This window comes from Phoca vitulina, unplaced genomic scaffold, assembly GCF_004348235.1.
Source record: "Phoca vitulina isolate PV1807 unplaced genomic scaffold, GSC_HSeal_1.0 scaffold18, whole genome shotgun sequence".
NCBI classification, from domain to species: domain Eukaryota; kingdom Metazoa; phylum Chordata; class Mammalia; order Carnivora; family Phocidae; genus Phoca; species Phoca vitulina.
The window spans coordinates 35,413,272-35,430,826 of record NW_022589721.1 but is presented as its reverse complement, the minus strand read 5'-3'; positions in this window follow the sequence as shown (position 1 = coordinate 35,430,826).

Genomic DNA, 17,555 nt, shown 5'->3' with positions numbered 1-17,555 from the left:
TGCATTCGCAAGGGTGCACCAACCTCCGTGGGAGATGCTTCAGTGGCTACTTTCTATAGGCCAGGAATGGCATTGGGAGAGCTGTCATGAAAATGGGTTCGATAACTCACTGGGGTTGGTTGAATACCAGACAGTAGCTCATAACCCTTTCAGAGACATGGAAGTGTGTCACCTTAACAGGCCCAGGGCCAGAGCAGTAATCAGAACAGTTACCCTGGATAACGGTGATGGTGTCTCTGAGACTGAAATAGATAGCCTACTGAAGTCTCTATCAGTATAAGTGAAAAAAAACATTAAATTTGGTGAAAAGACCTGAACCTCATGAAAGGAGAAAAGGCCAGATTCCCTTGAGGAAAGATGCTGATGCTCTCCCCCAATTTTATACTATATCTTATTTCCTTCCCCAAAGGGAATGTGGCCAATTATGGGGTAACCACGTTGAAAGACAGGAAATACCCACACCTATAGAGATAAGAAAGTAAAAATTAGCTCGGACCGGGAAAGGAAAAAAATCTATTAAACTATTCACTGGGCTGGAATCACAGACAGGGATGAAACCAGCTTCAAAGTTAATAGGAGACAGTACTTTCCCAAAAAAGATGTGCAGCTGTAAAATGTCATGACATTTTACCTCTGCTTTCTTACTGAGAAACTTTGTTCTCCAATATCACAGACTGACAGGAATGTGTTATAAATTATAAGAATGAAATACCCACTCTCCTGGCAGATAAAAGTCACTTTGATACAGAGAAGCAGCCTTGATTTACAACTAGAACCAGATAAGGAGTTTTGGACACCACATTCCACATCTAAATTTTGCGGTTTCCAAGGAAATAGGAACCTGGGTCCACTTCTCAGTCCAGACCTGATGTTGACCCACTACTCACAGCCCAGCTTTGCTGCCCACCCATCCAAGCACTGCTCCATATAGATTTCACCTAAAATCCACCCTTCCCGGAAGTCTTGTAATAACTCTGCTTTCCTTTGTTTAGTGGGACACCCCACAGATCTCATGCTTGTCACTCTCGTGGTAATGGGTCCATGACCGTGATTGGAGTACAGGCTTGTGTCTGGTAGTCTGAGGCTGATCAGCCTAGGGCAGGAGTTACTGGGCTCTGACTCTGAATTGACACTGGCTCAAGATACTGCTGTTGTTTACCAGTCAGAGTAGGAGCTTATGGAGTCAAGTGGCAAATGGATTTTTAACTCAGGATCATCTCACAGTAAGATCACTGGGACCCAGAACCCACCCCATGGATTTACCCAGATTGAGAATGTATACACAAAGTAGACATACTGCACTTGGCAGAATCCCCATGTGAGTTCCCAGGGTGTTATAATAGGAATCTTTGGACTAAAGAGGCCTGGAGGTGAGCCCAGCTCCCCACCTGTAGGCTAGATTACTCTGGTCAAACTAACCTCTATGAGTGAGTTTGCTATTATGCATGCAAAATGGGAAAAGAAATACCAATCCATGTGGGGTTATTTGGGGATTAGGTAGAACCAAGTATGCAGAGTGACCAAGGTGCTGCCCAGAACACAGTGGGCACACAGCAGGGCCACTCTGGTCAGGGTAGCAAGAACAGAAAGAGCACATTGCCTTTGGAGAGGGATAGCTTGAGTTACAATCTTGGTTTCATCTCACTGGCTTGCTTTTCCTCATAAAAGTGGGCATAGTAGAACTCTTACTGCAGAGAGATTTATGTGTAATAACCCATATAATGTTGTGATGTAATGTTTTCCCAAATAGCACTCTCTTCCTTTCTTTTTTTTTTTTTTTTTATTTTTTAAAGATTTTTATTTATTTATTTGAGACAGAGAGAATGAGAGAGAGAGCACATGAGAGGGGGGAGGGTCAGAGGGAGAAGCAGGCTCCCTGCTGAGCAGGGAGCCCGATGCGGGACTCGATCCAGGGACTCCAGGATCATGACCTGAGCCGAGGGCAGTCGCCTAACCAACTGAGCCACCCAGGCGCCCACTCTCTTCCTTTCTTAAAAGACATCTAGTGTGTAGTTGATTCATGGATTCATTTAATCAACAAATGTATTAGGTAAGTACCTATTCTGGGTATGGTTCTAGATGCTAGGGATAGAGACGTGAATAAAACAAAATCCCTGCCCTCATGGAGCATACACTCTAGCACGGAGAGAAGGATGATAAGCAGAGAAATTGTCTGTTGGTGATGAATGCTCTGAAGAAAAACGGAATAAAGTAGCTTGTTGTGGAACAGAAGTGAGGTATCCTTTCCATCCTGTGGCCAAAGAAAAATATCTAGAAGCTCTTATCGCAGAAGAATTTGGCAAGTAACTGCAGGGCCTGGGTCCCCAAGCCCTATAGGCTGGGGTGCCTGTTGGGGAACAATTGTTTTCCCCTCAAAGCTATGGGGCCTGCTTGAGGATGGGGACTGGTCTTTATCTGCTTCTGTATCCTAAACATTCCAGGTAGAACAGTGGTCATTGCATGTTTCAGACACTGGCTAACCATGGAAACATCTCAAGTCACTCATTTCTCACCCCTTACACCCACCCCCATGCCCTTGGGAAGAGGTTAGGGATCAGGTTTCAGGACACAGCACCAGACTCCAAGGACTGACAACTCATCTGGGTCCCAGCAGCTGAAAGAGGACAGAGCAGCAGGAGGAAGTGCAAGCTGCTCAGAGCCCACCTGCCCCGACTTCCTCACCAACACAGCAGGCTGGCTGGTCCTCCTTATGGGCATCCATTATGAGCCAAACTAGAGAGAACTTGACTATAGTAGCCCCAAGACCCAGGAAATAGCAGAGAGCCTCGTGGAGTTCCCATTCTCACACTTCCAGATGCTCATGCTATTCCATTTGCTCCTCCTGAGTCCACTTCCTCTTCTCACCTGCCTGGGCTTCAGGGTTGTCATTCTAACTGCGGAATGAGAGGAATGAGATCGGGGGAGCTGTCTGTATTATTCACAGTCCCATTTTTCCAGAAACCTAGAACTAAAGGGGCCTTAAGAGGCCCCCAGCTGTGCTGAGAATCCCTTTTTCTGGGGATGGTGATTCCCTGCCACATTAAAACATCTATGATGCTGCCCAATTCCCCAATAGTAAGGTCTGTACTGCACCCAAAAAGCCTCCCTGCATTTTCAGGGCAGTTTCTCTGATCTTTTTTTCTTTCATGTTTATTGGGGTAAATTAACAAACATAGTATATATTTAAGGTATACAATGTGATGATTTAATATACCTATACATTGTTAAATGATTACCACAATCAAGCTAATTAACACGTCCATCACCTCACACAGTTTTTCCACACCTTTCTTTGTGTGATAAGAACATTTAAGATCTATTCTCAGCAAATTTCAAGTACAACATGCAGTATTAAGTATAATCACCATGCTGTACATTAGATCCCCAGAACTGACTCATCTTGTAACTATAAGGTTATACCCTTTGACCAAGATCTCTCCATTTCCCCCAACAGTTTCTCTGGTCCTGATAGTCTGTGCCAAATTTCTTCATCAGAACACACACACAGGGGCGTCTGGGTGGCTCAGTTGGTTAAGCACCTGCCTTCGGCTCAGGTCACCATCTCAGGGTCCTGGGATTGAGTCCCGCGTCGGGCTCCTTGCTCAGCAGAGAGCCTGCTCATGTGCGCTCTCTCTCTCTCTCTGACAAATAAATAAATAAAATCTTTTTTAAAAAATTTAAAGAACACATACACAAAGACTTCCTACAAACCACCAAAATGAAGGAAACACCACTCAAGTGGACAAACTCATAGCTAAAAACAACCTCCCACTCCTCAAAAAACACATTCTGAGAACCCAGCCCTCCCTCTGCACCCACGTGGGAATTTACAGCTCCCATTCCCTTATTTTTCAAAATGAGTACCATCTGTGGCTGTTGGAGCAGTAATGTCACCTCCCCTCTCCTCCATCCCTAAGTAAAGAGTAAGAGAGGGAGGGAGGACCAAGTCTCAGTGGGCCTGGGGCATTGGCCAGCAGTGAGGAGTAAGGGAGAGAAAGGGGCCAGGACAGTCATGACCACAGGTGAGTGTGGGCACAGGGACAGTTCTCGTGCTGGGTGCAGAGTCCCAGGCAAGCAGAGGCTGAGGCTGAGGCTCCCAACCATGCAGGACCCTGTGGACCAGGGTCGGGCACCAGCTATAAAAAAGGCGGGGGGGGGGGCGGTGGGCACTGAAAGCTTTGAGAGTATTTAAGCTGTATCATGTCAGGATGTTGGACAGATAACTAGTTTTATGGAGTTGTTTTAATCAGCCAAGATAAGAGGCAGGGAAGTGGCTGTTGCAGCTTAGTGGTGGGGAAAAGAATAAGGAGGTTGTAGGGATGATCCACATAAGGTATATGGGATTTAACTGGTGGAAGGGAAATGGACAAAGAGAATGTGTCAATTCAGGTGAAGGTGATACAGAACTGAACCTATGGTAGAGAAATGGATAAGCAAGGTGAAGGGATAATGCCAGATAGATTTGCTTAAGACTGAAAGAGATAGGAATTGTCCAGGATAAACGTGATAAGGGACTGAATTCGTGATAAGCATGCAAAAGAAGGAACAAATGCCAGAAATGTTTAAGGGGTAAAATTGGAAGGACTAGGTGCTCACAGATTTAGACAGTGAGGAAGAAATAAGATGAAGGATGACCCCTCATTTCTTATTTAAGTGTCCGAGTACATCAACCAAGGTAAAGTTGGTGTTTTCTTGTATGGGGATAGATATGAAAGACGGTGAGGAAGTGATGGTGCTCTGGGCCATGTTGGGGTCTCTAGATTGGCAGAAGTTTGGGGTGAAAAGTTAGGGGCTGGGGCCTGGGCAAAAGCATCATTGAGGGCAGAGAGAGGAAATGGAGTCCATCAATGAGAGATGGAACTCATTCGTGGAATCAAACTAAAATTAGGATCCTGGTAACATTGAAGCAAAAGAGAAGTTTGAAGGCTGGGGGTGATAACTGTACCAAATACTACAGAAATCCTTTACAATAAGGGCTAAGAGTGTCCCAGGATTTGATACCCAGGATATCCATTGGAACTGCATGCAAAGCCCTATGGGGAGTGGGATAGGGGCAGGAGCCGGGCTGCACTGGGCATGATCACATATGGGGGCAGACAGGCTTCTAGAACACCCTGAGCTGACAGGGTTAGGGCCAATTTAGAAGCAAGGTTATGTAAGGGTCAAGAGGAAGGGTGCAGGGGCGCCTGGGGGGCTCAGTCAGTTAAGTATCTGCCTTTGACTCAGGTCATGATCTCAGGGTCCTGGGATGGAGCCCCCCATCGGGCTCCCTGCTCAGCAGGGAGTCTGCTTCTCCCTCTTCCTCTGCCCCTCCCCATCCCCCGCTCATGCATGCTTGCTTGCTCTCTCTCTCAAATAAATAAATAAAATCCTAAAAAAAAAAAAAAAAAAAGAGGGAGGGTGCAGAGGGAAGTGAGCTGAGAAAAGTCCACAGGAAGGCATGAGATCACAAAGCTCAGGCTCTGCGGTCTGATAGGTAAAGTGCATACACCTGCAGTGAAGTTTTGGAGGCACAGTGGGGACATTGGGGTGATGGAGTCTAATCCTCAAAAGGAGGAACTGCTTGAGGAGAGCATGATGTTGCAACTAGGAACACTGAAGGCCCCACACCGAGAATGGAGTGCTCTTGAGAGGGGCTGTGGTGATACAACTGACACTATGAGGGAGCCTCACTCCTGGTGCCAAAAGGCGAGGGGCTCCCCAAAATGGAGCCATGAGGAGTGCGCAGTGACCCCACCCAATAGACCTTCCTTTTTTTTTTTTTTAAGATTTTATTTATTTATTTGTCAGAGAGAGGGAGAGGGAACACAAGCAAGGGGAGTGGGAGAGAGAAGCAGGCTTCCCACTGAGCAGGGAGCCCGATGTGGGGCTCGATCCCAGGACCCTGGGATCATGACTTGAGCCAAAGGCAGATGCTTAACTGACTGAGCCACCCAGGCACTCCCCCAATAGACCTTCCCACCTTCTGACCTTCAAAGTGGCACATGCACAGGTGCCCGTAAGAGACAAGAGAAGAGCATCCTGGAGAGAAGGGGGCAGACAGGCCCAACAGTGCTAGCAAGTATCCCATTTCCCCACATCCCTGATTTCTGATAGTCCTTCTATCCCTTGCCTCATGGCTCCTGGCACCTCCCTTTCCCTGTGCTTCTCTCTCCCAGGTCAACCACATGCTGCACAGGCCCTGGAAATCCATGGGGAAGCTAGGGAGAGGAGCCCTGGAATAACAGAGGGCACAAATGACTCTTCTGAGGTGGAAGCCTGTCCGCTGCCACTCTAGGACCTCTCAGGTGAGCCTTACAGCTGGGAAATAAGAGAACAGTTCGTAGTTTTGAAGGGAGGAGCAATGGGACCCTGTCGGAGCCTGAGCAGAATGTCTTCTTGGGCATAGGCTACTTGAAAATTCAACCCTGAGTGCCCCTGGGAATTAGTGTTCAAGGTCAGAGGGTCAATGGCCACAACAGTAAGGCTTAGTCTGTGACTGCTGGGTCATGGGACAGGTGCTTCCACACACATATCCCAAGTGGTCATGTGGGGCTAAGTGCCCTCTCAAAGGAGGAGTCTGAAAAATTAGGGACCTGAACAACTTGTCCAAAGCCAGGACCCCCAAATTTTGCCTCTGAAACATCCAAGAATTCTTCCACTATGTGTCACTGTCCCTAGAGGGTAAGACCCCTTCCCAGCTCCATCACTGTGTTATTCCCACAGAGGACAGGGCAGAGCAAGCTGAGTGCCAAGTCTCTCTTCCCCTGATGAGCTCCTCAGGGAGCTCTGATTTCTGAGAAGGACTGGCTCTAGGAACTGGCATCCTCCATTTTGAGGGACCTGGGCCTGGTGGAGAGGGAGACGAAGGTCAGACCTGTGGGAGCCCAGGGTTGGCCAGCAGAGTCTCACCTTTAAAAGCCCCCACTCATTTCTTCCTGCCTCTCTGTTCCTGCTGAAAGACCAAAAAAAAAAAAAAAAAAAAAAAACAGACAAAAAGAGAGTTTGGAGCCTGTTTCTTGCTGTCCTCATTCTAATCAAGCAGCAATCATAAGATTGTCTACATTAACTTAGTTGAGATCTCTATTGTTTCCATGTTACTCATTTTAAAGGTGATGAAAACTCTTTCTACTGATCCTTTCCTGTCCAACCCAGGTAAGGGAGCATTTTTTGCATTGGTCCTCACTTGACGTTTCCATGTCCCCTACTGAAAAGGGGCCCAGATGTCAGATCTGGGGCAACATCTGAGCTGCATTCTATGGATTCTGCTCCCTGGGGACAGATGGAGTCATTTGTGGCCAGTCTTTCAGGCTCAGTGCTGGCCTCCAGGTAGCCCTGACCCCAGGAGAAGCTTGGCCCACAGACACCTGAAATACCAAGGTGAACCAGTGTGAAGCCTGTCCACTAGGTGTCCTGAACTCTCTTAAGAAGTCCATCCACAGTTCAGATTTTACCCTGGACCTCTCCACCACACTAAGATTATGGGCTCTGAGTTTTGGGTAGAAGCCCTAGGCTACATCTGACCCTGTGCCCCGACCAACCCATTCTCGTAGGTTGATAATGTTCCCATTTCATCTGAGAATCCCTGATGGGAATGGTCCTCTGCACCAGCAATTGCTTTAGAAAAGGGAATGGAGGGTGCATGGGTGGCTCAGTTAGTTAAGCACCTGACTCTTGATCTCAGCTCAGACAGCTTGATCTTGGAATTGTGAGTTCAAGCCCTATGAGGGGCTCCATGCTGGGCATGGAGGCTGCTTAAAGAAAGGAAAGGAAAGGAGAGGAGAGGAGAGGAGAGGAGAGGAGAGGAGAGGAGAGGAAAGGAGGAAGGAAGGAAGGAAGGAAGGAAGGAAGGAAGGAAGGAAGGAAGGAAGGAAGGAAGGAAGGAAGGAAGGGAGGGAGGGAGGGAGGGAGGGAGGGAGGGAGGGAGGGAGGGAGGGAAAGAAAGGGACAAAGACAAGAGTCTATCTTTTGTGGGTTGGGCCTTAGTTTCCCTTCGCTGAGTGATGTTTGTGTTTCTTTAGCTCAGTTTTAGGTTTACTGAAAAGTTGAGGTGAAGGTACAGAGAGTTCCCATATATCCTCAAACTCCCACACATCACAGCCTCCCCCAGTACCAACATCCCCCACAGACTGGAACATTTGTTACAATTGATGGACCTACAAGAACACATCATACTCACTCAAAGGCCATAGTTTACATATCAATTCACTCTTGCTGTTGTACATTCTTTGGATATGGACAACTGTATAATGACATATATCCATCATTATGGTATCATGTAGAGAATTTAACTGCCCTAAAAATCTATGCTGCCCCTATTTACCCCTCCCCCTTCTATCCCTGGAAACCACTGATCTTTTTACTGTTTACATAGTTTTGCCTTTTTCAGAATGTCCTATAGTTGGAATCATGCTATATGTAGTCTTTCCAGATTGGCTAGGCTGGTATCATGGAATAAGCTAAGATGTGGTTCCTCCTCTTCAATGTACTGGGAGGTTTAAGAAGAATTGGTGTCAATGCTTCTTTGAATGTTTGGCAGAATTCACCAGTAAAGCCATCAAGTCCAGAGCTTTTTGTTGTTGTTGTTGTTAGTGTTTCCATCTCCTATTTTATGTCTATTCACATTTTCTATTTCTTCATGATTCAGTCTTAGTAGATTGTGTGTTTCTAGGAATTTTTCCATTTCATCTAGGTTATCCAGTTTGTTGACATACAATTGTTCACAGCACTCTCTCATAATCCTTTTTATTTCTGTCAAATTGGAAGTAATATCCCCATTTCTGTTTCTTTTTTTTTTAATTTTTTTATTGTTATGTTAATCCCCATACATTACATCATTAGTTTTATATATAGTGTTCCATGATTCATTGTTTGTGCATAACACCCAGTGCTCCATGCAGAACGTGCCCTCCTCAATACCCATCACCAGGCTAACCCATCCTCCCACCCCCCTCCCCTCTAGAACCCTCAGTTTGTTTTTCAGAGTCCATTGTCTCTCATGGTTCTTCTCCCCCTCCGATTTCCCCCCCTTCATTCTTCCCCTCCTGCTACATTCTTCTTCTTTTTGCCCATTTCTGTTTCTAATTTTAATAGTTTGAGTCTTTTCTTTTTTTCTTAGTCAGTATAGCTAAAGGGTTATCAATTTAGATGTTCATTTCCGTACATATTCATCATTTTATTGGCTCTCCCAACTCGAGAAGGCTGACTTATCATTTATATGGAAAATTCAGGACTGGTGAACTCAGGTGTGGTGACTCCTATGCCATATGAAATTCTCTAGTCTGTGAAAGATAGTTAAATGTGGCAAACCTATAAGAACCAGATTTGAAGCAAATTTGACTAGTGTCTTAGTCAGATTGGGTGACTTACAATAGACACTTATTTCTTACAGTTTTAGAGGCTGGAAAGTCCGAGATCAGGGTGCCATCACGATCAGGTTCTTGATGAGGGCCCTTTTCCTGACTTGAAGATGGCTACGTTGTCACCATGTCCTCACATGACAGAGAGAGAGAGAGAGGAGATGGAGAGACAGAGTGAGAGAGGGAGCAGAGCATACTCTTCTTCTTCTTATAAGAATACTAGTCCTATCATGGGAGTCCCATTCTCATGACCTCATGTAACCAAATCATCTTCCAAAGTTCTCACTTCCAAATACTATCACATAGGGGGTCAGAGCTTCAACATATGAATTTGGGGCACACAAACATTCAGTCCTTAGCATTCATTCCCTCCATGGCCTGCCAAAATTCTTGTCCTTCTTGCATGCAAAATACATTCATTCCATCCCTACAGTCCCTAAAGTCTTCATTCATTCAAGCATCAACTCTGAAGACTAATTCCAAAATCTCATCTAAATATCTGTGTCAGATATAGGTGAGAACTGAGGTATGACTTATTATGAGGCAAAATTCCTCTCCAGCTGAGAACATGTGTAACCAGATAAGCTATGTGTTTCCAAAAGACAATGGTGGGACAGGCATAGAATAGGCATTCCCATTCCAAAAGGGGGAATTGGAAGGAAGAAAGGGGTGATGAGTTCCAAGCAAACTGAAAACCTAGCAGGAAAAATATCATTAGATCTAAGGCACAAGAATAATCCTTATGGGTTCAGGGCTCTGCCTTCTAGATCCACCAGGACAGCAGTCTCCCCTCTGTGGCTCTTCCAGGCGGAGTGGCATCCTGAAGGCTCCAGAAAGCTCTGCAGAGGGCTCCCCAAGGCTCCGGGCAGCCACTCTTAGGCCTACTGAAACCGAGGCAATGGGCGCCCCCTTTGAAATTGAGAAGGCAGCCGTAGTGATCTCCGTATCACCTTTAGGGTCATTCTTCCCTTGTTTGCAGAATGGTGCACATTTGTAACCTAGTAGCTCTGTGGTTCAGTCCTGTAGGATCTTAGAAGTCTGACAGCCTTCCTTCATTTTGTCCAATCTCTGTCCCATTCAATGCAAATTGGCAATGTTTTTGCTCATGTCCCATAATCTCTTTATCAAGTAACAATCCAGCCACATTCCTGGTGTTCTCTTCTGAACACACTTTCTCATTTTTTGCAGTATGGACAGGCTGGGAATTTTCCAATTTTTTAATGTTCTGGTTCCTTTTTGCTTAACAATGCCTCCTTCAATTCATCTCTCTCTTTTTGCGTTTTATTATAAGAAGTCAGGAGGAACCAAGCCACTCTTTCAACACTTTGCTTAGAAATCTCCTCAGCTAAATATCCAATTTAATTCCTCACAAATCCATCTTCCACAAAAGACTAGAACATGAACACAATTCAACCAAGTTCTTTGCCACTTTATAACCAGAATCACCCTTCTTCCAGTTTCCAATAACATGTTCCTTGTTTCCGTATGAGGCCTCATCAGGATGGCCTCTACCATTCATATTGCTACTATCATTCTACTCATGATTATTTATGTGTTCTCCAAGAATATGGAAGCTTTCTCTACATCTCTCCCATTTTCTTTCTGAGTTCTCACCAGAATCACCCTCAACATCCACATCTCTAGCAAAACTCTTCCCACTGCCAAGTTCCAAATCCAATTCCACATTTTTAGGTATTTGTTACTCATCACCCCACTCTTGGGTACCAAAATCTTTTTTTTTTTTTTAAGATTTTATTTTATTTGACAGAGAGAGACACAGCGAGAGAGGGAACACAAGCAGGGGGAGGGGGAGAGGGAGAAGCAGGCTTCCTCTCGAGCAAGGAACCCAATGTGGGGCTCGATCCCAGGACCCCGGGATCATGACCTGAGCCGAAGGCAGATGCTTAACGACTGAGCCACCCAGGTGCCCCCCAAAATCTTTTTTAGTCAGCTTGGGTTGCCATAACTTGACACCATTGACTGACTGGCTTAAAAGACAGAATTTATTTCTCACAGTTCTGGATGCTGGGAAGTTCAAGGTCAAGGTGCTGGCCAATTTGGTTCCCCAGTGAGGGCTTTCCTCCTGGCTTTCAGTCTGACAGCTTTTCATTGTCTTCACCTGGGTGGCAGAAAGGGAGGGAGAGAGAGGAGAAGTGGGGGAAAGAGAGGGGAAGAGGGAGAGAGAAAGAGAAAGAGAGAGAGAACACACTCTGGTCTCTCTTCCTCTTCTTACAAGGGCACTAATCCCATCATAGGGGCCCATCCTCATGACCTCATCTAACCCTAATCACCTCCCAAAGGTCCCACCTCCAAATACTATCATGTTGGAGTTTAGGGCTTCGACATATGAATCTAGGGGGCAGGGACACAAACATTCAATCCATAACAAGTTTTAGCTATACTTTCCTCGATTTCTTCCTCATTTTTTGCTTTTATCTGGTTTTATGGCTTTTTGTTTTTGTTGTCGCAATCAACCACTAACAGAAATTTTCAGGCTTCAGGGGTGCTTGGGTGGCTCCATCGGTTAACCTGCCTTCGGCTCAGGTCATGGTCCCAGGGTCCTGGGATCGAGTCCCGCATCAGGCTCCCTGCTCAGTGGGGAGTCTGCTTCTCCCTCTCCCCCGCCAATCCCCTGCCTGTGCTTTCTCTCACTATCTCTCCGTCTCTCTCTCAAATAAATAAATAAAATCTTAAAAAAAAAAAAAAAAGGAAATTTCAGGCTTCAGTATGTAGTTTGTCATGTGAAACACACTTTACAGCAGTTCTTATGGTCCATTCTTAGTTTCAGTTTTTCCCCCTTTCTTTTCTTTCTAAATTTATTAGATAACTTATTCTCAATAAATTTATTAGAGGTCTGCCTATTATGTATTATAGTAAAAATGACACTGTCTCATGAATTGGTCTAGAATGAAATAGTTTTATTGCAAGTTTGATGAAAAACATAATTTTTCAGTCAATCTGAACTGTCACACACACACACACACACAAACCACACAGATAAATGTGTTGACACTATAAAAGATGGTCAGTTGCTGAACTGAGAAACTCCCAATGACCATGAGATAGTGACTTCCTACCCACCAACCTATACCTCCAACTCCCAACAAGAACTTGAGGCCCATTCGAGAAGAAAGCTGGGCAGAGCATGGGACCAGTGATCTATCATATTCTATACAAATGTTCTTTCCCCTGGACACATTATGGTGGGTTTTTACTGTGTTTTCATAAGACCTTGTGTCGGCATCTTTCTCAGTTTTTCCCTCTAATGTTTTCTGATGTTGCTTCCTGGTTTAGTATTTACTGTGTTATTTTCTCTCATAGTAGTTGCACAGAGCCTGCTCGTTGTCCCTTAGTGTCCCTTCTCTCTGTCCCTTATAGAGATGGAAATTTAGCTGAGCATTTGCCCATCCAAGCAAAAAATGATGTTTCTGAGCTGTGCTGCAGTGAGGTGTGACATGTGGGCCATGTGCAGAAGGAATGTGCACATCTTCTTGGTGTGTCCTCAAAAACACCTTTTCCCACTGGCTGAGATGAGACATGGTAATGCATCATCTTTAGCCATGAAGATGCCCTGAGGAGGGTGGAATCCTCAGGTAGAGGGGTCTGTGCCCTTCCAGCTTCAGGAGGACAGCCACCACACCCACATGTCAGGAGTGGACTGTCACAGGAGACAGAAACAGCCCTGTGCCTTGCTGAAGCCAATGTTGGTTTTGAGCCTCTTTACATCAACTAAGCTTTATTCTAACTAATTCAGAACTTGATACCTGGGAGCAGGCTGGTGCCAAAACAGAACCTAATACATGTGGAGTTGGCTTAAAGATCAGCCAGTCAGGACAGAGATTTTACAGGTGGAAAGCTGGTGACCCTTGCTATGCATGAAAAAGCGTTTGGTATGACTCTTGCTTGTGGTATATTAGGAATAGATTGCATGTGACTAAAACTATAGCCCTAGAGGAAATGGTTGAAAATAGTTCAGAATGTTGGTGAGTGTTGGTTACTTCTTGCCACTTTCAGCAGAGCCCACCTAGAGAGACTTGGGCTAGAGGAAGGCAGATGGAGGAGACGACAGCTGGACAAGGGGGTTTCCTTCTGTCTGTGGCCTGTGATCTGTGAGTCTGTTAAGAAGGCCCCACAAGGCTGAAAATGCCATCCTCTTCTGAACCCCACATGAAGCTTTGAGAAAGCAAGGCTCTGAAGAGGCAGCCAATCCTGTGCCCCACATTCCTCTCAAATACTCTTTAGCCATATGACAGGGGTCAGTCCAGCATTAAACCAAGTGCTAGCCCTTCTAAGCACAGAACCCTTGTGACCTCACAGATCCAAAGGACATGAAGACAGCCCAGCCCATAGAGAGTGGGCCTGTGTCTCATTTCTGGAAGGTCATTCTATAAATATTTGAGGGATATATGGCGGTGCAAGTGGCCTCAAGGTAGTCACCTGGAGCTGGAGAGAGAGAAAGAAGAATGGTGAGCACATAGAGGCCAACAAATAAAAAAGCGTCCTCACACTTAAACCCATGACTAGATGGGGCCTTTCCATGTGGAGCTGAATGGAAGTGTGTATGTAAGAAACTGACCCAGGGACCCAGCTATCAATCAGGAAGCCCCTGCAAAGCCAGGAAGCTGCAGCTAGGGTAGCCTCTCACATTCCTTTGCAGTTGGGCATGCATATTATGGACAAGGACACCCCCCCATCCCGCCGCCTCAGAGAGCCAAGTCAGACCTGATGTGGCCCAGGGTCCAGGGAGCTCCTGCCAGATCTGTGTCTGGGTACCAGGTTGCTATCCCAGAGCTCCCTTCCCTGCCAGGGAGAGGGTCTCCAGCATTCATGCAGAGATGCCCATGGGAGGATTCTGCAGACCCTGCGCAGAGATGACTGCAAAGCTTGCTTACAAGTGTGTGAAAACTTTTCATTCAAATACCACACCGTTTTATTTAAATAACCACATGTCAGACTTACCTTTGGGCCCTGCCAAGCAGAGTTTGAATGCTGCTGTATGTGTCCCATTCTCCTTCTCCACCCTCTGGGTTGGGTGTGTGTGGGCACACGACCTGCCCTCCAATGATAGGACCTGATGGAGAGGCTGCACCTTGTCCAGAGGGACTGGACTGAGCTGCATTCAGGACTGGACAGGACTTTGGCTTGTTCCTCCTGACCAGGGGCTGCATCCTGGTGCAGCAGGTGACCCTATGGAAAGACTGGGCAAACACAGCGCATTATCCCTATTATTCATTCTCCTCTTCTCCTTCAAGTCAGCTGATGGACATCCTCAGTTGGGGAGGACTTGGGTCCCCAATCACTGCCTAGGGAACCTGCCATACAAATTTGTGATTTTACATGAGAGAAAAATATTTGAATCTCAAGTGCTAATACTGGTGATATCCAGGCTTCTAACTTCTCCAGCCCAGTAGTGTGAAGTTTTAGCTCACTGACATTTAATTTGCCTTTCTCTGATGGTTAATCATCAGAGTTTCTCTTTCACCCCAGGGTCTCAACAATATTTCCTGTGTATTTTTCCTGCTAATCTCATTTCTGTTCCTATCGGGTCTTTGGTTCATTTAGAGACTACCATTGTGTGTGTTAAGGAGAGATCTGGTTCTGTTTTTCTCTGAGTGAGCTCACTTTCTCAATACTTCTACTAAAGAATCTACTCTTTTGCCATTGATTGTTGTGCCACATTTATCATCTGTTGAATTTCTGCCTCCACAAAAGTCTGACACCGATCTCTCTGCTGTCCCGCTTCTGCTGTCAGTCGATTCTTCTGTCAAGAGTAATAGCATACCCTCCTTTTCCCTTTTTAGGTTGGTTTGGCTATTCAACGACTTTTCTTTTTCCACAAACATTTTGAGTTTCCTCCTAACCAAGTAGAACTTTGACTAGATTGCAGTGAATTTATAGGTTATATTGGGGGGAAATTTACATCTTTGATATATTAAGTTCCCCAATCCAAAAGCAAGAAATGTCTCTCCATTTACTAAGATCATCTTCTGTGTCCTTTACTGGAGTTTCAGAGTGTTCTCCACAGAGGTCTTGAGTGCTCTTTATTAATTACCCAGCATTTTATAGTTTTTGTTGCTATCACGGAGTACATTTCATTTTTTGTTACATTATCTCGTTGGTTATTGCTGGCGCAGAGAAATGTATTTTTCTTTTTTCTAACTTCTGAAGATACACCCTTTTGTCTTCTTTAATAATGAAAAAGAATTTAAGGCAATATATTTATACTGTTGGTGCAATATTAACAAAACTTATAGAGTCTCTTAAAGAGAGTTTTATTTGAGCCCAAGTTAGGACAGCTTCCCCCGTACAGAATATCCATAAAGAAGAGAATGCTCTGTCCCACATCTGGCATGGAAACTACTTAAAGCAACAACAGAGGGGCGCCTGGGTGGCTCAGTCGTTAAGCGTCTGCCTTCGGCTCGGGTCGTGATCCCAGGGTCCTGGGATCGAGCCCCACATCGGGCTCCCTGCTCCGTGGGGAAGCCTGCTTCTCCCTCTCCCACTCCCCCTGCTTGTGTTCCCTCTCTCGCTATGTCTCTGTCAAATAAATAAATAAAATCTTAAAAAAAAAAAAAAAAAAAGCAACAACAGAAACAACAAAGAAGAGAGTGGGAGAGGGGGGAGGAACATTTGTTGCAAGGTTATATACTTTTTTTTACATAAGAAGTAACAAATCACTAGAAGACATTTCAGAGAGTTACAGCGGTTATCTTAAGCTTTTAGTATATGCAGAGCTGTAGGACCTTAATCTCATGGGAACCAGGGAGGTTTTGTTTTTGTTTTACTCTTCTCTTTATGTATGGAATGCTCCCTTTTAGGTTATTTATAAATGAAGGAAGTGTTATAGGGTTGCAGAGTTCTTGTCTCAAGGAGTCGAAGAATGAATCTTGCACAAAAGGGTGAAGTCATAGCTTATTAAGTGAAGGTGAGAACAGAAAGAAAGCTCTCTAGAGTGAGAGGGGTCCCCAACGGGTTGCCACTGAGGGCTTTTATGGTCTTTTATAGAAAACTGACCAGGGAATTTAAATCTTCTTGATGTCACCACTGATAGCACCATGATTACTTCTCCTTTGAATATCTCCTCTCTGGTGTTTAAGACAAACCAGGTGGTCTAGTTACGTTCCCTTACCTCTGGTTTCTTTACGCCTCAGCATTTCTGGGATTTTTGGTAAGCCTGATCCCATAGCCCCCTACCTATCTCTCCCTACCTAGCCCCGCCTGTCCCTTACTCACAGATATATAATGTGCTCCGAGTAGAAATTGAGCCCATGCTTTGACGTTTTGATGACTCTGATAAATGTTACAGTATAGCTTCCCCGAGAGCCCATGCAGGGCCCACAAACATTAGAAGTTGAAAATTTCCTTTATTTTATGAATACATTATATATTTTTCTCTGAAAAACATTCAGTGAATTTTGTATATTTTACACTTTATACTGGGTTCCATAGGTGTGAGAATGAAGTGTTTTGCTTTCGATTGCTTTATAAATAGTCTGTAATTTTCCAGCTACTATCATTTTGATTAAAAGGTTATGTAGACAGTGTTTCGTAAATTCCAATACTTAAGAGGTTTTTGTCAGCTTTTTATTATATATTTCTAATTTTGATAATCTTCCTGTCAAATGCATCTTAAAACATTCGTATTCTTTATATCTAAGTGTATCATCAGTTTCGGTAAATGTTCCATGAGCAATCCCACGAAATGTGTATTTTTTTTTTTTTGAAAGATTTTATTTATTTATTTGAGAGAGAGAATGAGAGAGAGAGAGCATGAGAGGGGGGAGGGTCAGAGAGAGAAGCAGACTCCCCGCCGAGCAGGGAGCCCGATGCGGGACTCGATCCCGGGACTCCAGGATCATGACCTGAGCCGAAGGCAGTCGCTTAACCAACTGAGCCACCCAGGCGCCCCTCCCACGAAATGTGTATTACCTATTTAAGGAATTTGAGTTTTTCCATCTGTCTGCCGAATCACTGATTGAGGGATTCGGTTCTCCCACGTGAGCCCTCACGTTTTCATCAAGCTGCAGTCTGTTCCGATTCCAGGAACTGTGTACACAAGCCCCACGACAGCGGCATTTCTCCTTTTCCTGCATCTCTAACCCTCGCCTTTTCACATCTAGTCACCAGCGCGCTCCGACCTCCGTGAGAGCCGGGGAGCTCCGGCTCCGCGCCCCCAGGGGGAGGGAACCCCACGTCGCCGGGCCTCCGCCGCCTAGA